The 3301-nt window shown below is 45.7% G+C and overlaps 1 long non-coding RNA gene across 1 annotated transcript; it reads right to left on the bottom strand.

Moving 5' to 3' along the window:
• Nucleotides 1-506: 506 nt before the first annotated feature.
• On the bottom strand, nt 507-2325 carry LOC121035540 (uncharacterized). Its single transcript, XR_005792943.1, has 2 exons — nt 2263-2325; nt 507-823 (listed from the first exon to the last, which is right to left on the bottom strand). It is a non-coding gene; the product is annotated as an uncharacterized LOC121035540 (long non-coding RNA).
• Nucleotides 2326-3301: the final 976 nt, after the last annotated feature.

Raw genomic sequence — 3301 nt, 5'->3', positions numbered from 1 at the left:
TCCACAGCGAATCCGACCTTTTCTGCTTCTTTCCCACCAATATACAGTGCCAAGGTGAGGTCCTCCAGAGTCGGACAGGCTTGGGCTGAACAGTCGCCCTGCTGCTTACAGAGCTGCGTGGCTAGAAAGAGCTACCTAACCTGTCCGTGCCTCAGTTTCCCCATCTGTAAAATGTCCTAGGGCCGTTTTTGAATGTTACATGAGATAACTCATCTAAAGCAGTTTATGAACAGTTTATTAACCTTAGCCCTGTTGATATTTTGAGCTGGATGACTCTTTGTCATGGGAAGGTAGTCCTGTGCAGCGCGAGATGTTTAGCAGCATTCCTGACCTCCATCCACCAACTGCCGATATCACTTCTCTTGCCCCGCCCCCCCCCTCGGTTGTGACCGTGAATATCTCCAGGCATTGCCAAATGTTCCCTGTTGGGCAGAACCACCCTCACCCCTCAACCAGTGATCTTGGTAAAGTACTTGACGCATAGCAAGGGCTCAAAAGACATTCTCTATTATTATTATTATCATTTTGTATTGGTTTTAAGGAGCAGCAACTTCGGCTTACAACATCTCTTTGTTTGTTTCTTTGGGCTCCGTGACAATGTGCAGAAAAACGGTCAAATGCAAGGAGTCGGAAAGGATGGGCTACAAACTATATAATCAGCTCCTGACAGTTTTGTTAAATGCAGTGATTTTCTTTTTTTTCTTTTTCTTTTTTTTTTCTGCCACTAAGGAGAAGAAGGTGATGGAACCCTCGGATCCTCCCTGATATTTTCCAGATTTTATCAGATGCTTGAGTAAAGAGAACGCTGTCACTTTACTAAGGCCTGCCGTATGAGAAAAGGGAAAAAGATAATATGGTTAAGTCACTAGCATGCTATTATATGAGTTGAGCTCTGGTGCTGTCCCCGAAAGTAATTTCCATATATTTCTTCACCTCTCGCCTTCCAGCGTCGCTATTACTTAACCCACTGACCCAGATAGCTGCTTATTAACATTTAATACATGTTGAAGTGTTAGTGGGCTTTGAACAAAACATGAAGAAGTTTCTGACTTGCTTTTAGCTCTTTGCCCTTGAACCGTTACATGAGTAATTCTTTAAAGCTCTGCTCTGCCATTGCTATAACGGTGGCATGGATTTTCTTTGAGATACAAATGAACAATTTATGAAAGTTTATCCCCCCCGGATGCATGTAAGCTTTCATCCATTCAACGAATGTTGATGAGCCCCCCGTGTGCCGACCACTGTGCGCGAGGGAGGGAGGGCTCACGAACAGATGTGGTGGTTGTGTTCTTGTTCTTTATGGTGGTGAAGGCAGGGAGCGGAATGCTGGGAGACACAGGCAGGTATTCACAGAGAGTGAGAAGTGTGGGGACACAGACGTGTCACCGATGAAAGCACGTGGTGGGGCCCCGAACTTAGTCTTCAGGGGTTAGAAATGTGGCCTCCATTTAAAAACATATGAAAAGGGGTGCCTGGGTGGCTCCGTCGGTTAAGTGTCCGACTTTGGCTCGGGTCATGATCTCGTGGTTCACGGGTTCGAGCCCCGCATCGGGCTCTGTGCTGACAGCTCAGAGCCTGGAGCCTGCTTCCGATTCTGTCTCTCCCTCTCTCTCTGACCCTCCCCCCATTCATGCGCTGTCTCTCTCTGTCTCAAAAATAAAATAAACGTTAAAAACATGAAAAGAAAATTATCCCCACTATCCTTTCCTCCTAAATGAAGTCACACCAGTGAGAAAAAGACAAAATTCAGTCAAGGCGGGAGAACTGGAAGTCTGTGACATCTGAAGGGTGCAGCCCTGATCTATGCAAAATGCAAAAATGTTTGAGAATAGGAATGTTTACCCTGACATAATAAATATTTATTAATTCGTAAATTCATTCCAGAAGTTACTTGACGTAGCTAAATGTGGCCAAAAAAACCCCACCTTCTTTCATTTTTATTTTTTTTTAATTTCATTTAATTTTTTTATGTTTATTTTTGAGAGAGAGAGAGAGAGAGAGAGCATGGGAAGGGGCAGAACAAGAGGGGGACAGAGGATCTGAAGCGGGCTCTGTGCGAACAGCCGCAAGCCCGTGGTGGGTCTGGAACTCACCAACCGTGAGCTCATGACCTGAGCCAAAGTCACATGCTTAACGGACTGAGCAACGCAGGTGCCCCTTGTTTCATGTTTAATTTATAAAAGTAATACATGAGCATACTTGGAGAAAAGTCCCAGCGGCACGGAAAGTAAAAGGGAGGAGGGAGTGAACTCGCCCACTTACTCTCTCTCTTTCCCAAATCCACGCCCCTTGCCAAAGACACTTGATGGTTTGGTGTGCATCCTTAAAGAGATAACAGTTATACGTATTATAAACCACGTGAAACCGCTGGTTTTACAGGTCACAATGGTCAAATGTGCACCACCTTTGTATGTTTCCACCTAATATTTGATGTGCTTTGCGGATCCCACACACATCATTCCGCCACTCCCTCTTTAACCCCAGATCTTTCCTCTCCACGTGCGCACATGGAGATCGCTTTTCCTTTTTTTGGCACGTAACCTTTCTAAAAGCGTTAAGAAAATAATCTCGAGAAGATAAATTAAAGCCCCAGAGAAGTGGAGAGGCTGACGATGGGAGAGCTGCTGGAAAAATTACTCATCCTATGCTGTCGTTTGGAAAAGAAACTGGTCACCTCAGGTCAGCCTGCCCAGAAGGCTCGATTCTTTCCAAGGGGGGCTGTGTACATGGTGGCAAACAGAAGCTCCCTCGAGACCCCCCCACCCCCACCCCCCGGGGTCCATTCACTGTGCTGCCTGACTCCTGCTGCTTCAATTTACCTCTCAGCCACCCAGCCTCTCCGACGGCCTTGTGCCGGGCTCCAGGCTGTCTGGGAGAAGCCGCTGGCTGGCTCCAAGACCCAGAGGCCGCGGGCTGCAACTCACACTAAGTTTCTGTGTTAACAATAAATGTTAACTTAGTTTCTGATGACTGCTGGAGTCTTCGGGTAGTACCTGATCCGCCCAGATTGTTGTTTAGTATAATTTTTCATAATTGCTATTTTTCATAATAATGGCCTCGGAGGGCAATTTGAAAAGCGGGGGAGCGGCGTTGGATTTACGGTCAGAAAACTTGCCTTTGTAAATGTCTGCTCCGTTGTTTATGAAAACCGAGGTGCTGACTAAATCACTTCTCCTCACTGGACCACAATTCGTTTTAATAGCTATAAAATTAAAATAATAAAGAATATCTTACCGTTTGTTGGGTGCTTACTATGTCCTGGGCACTGCTTCTAGCATTTTCCGTATATTAACTCATGCAA

This window comes from Herpailurus yagouaroundi, unplaced genomic scaffold (genome assembly GCF_014898765.1).
Source record: "Herpailurus yagouaroundi ecotype Mexico unplaced genomic scaffold, PumYag 28, whole genome shotgun sequence".
Classification (NCBI taxonomy): Eukaryota; Metazoa; Chordata; class Mammalia; order Carnivora; family Felidae; genus Herpailurus; species Herpailurus yagouaroundi.
The sequence above is the reverse complement of the archived record's forward strand: the minus strand, read 5'-3'. Positions and strand labels throughout refer to the sequence as shown.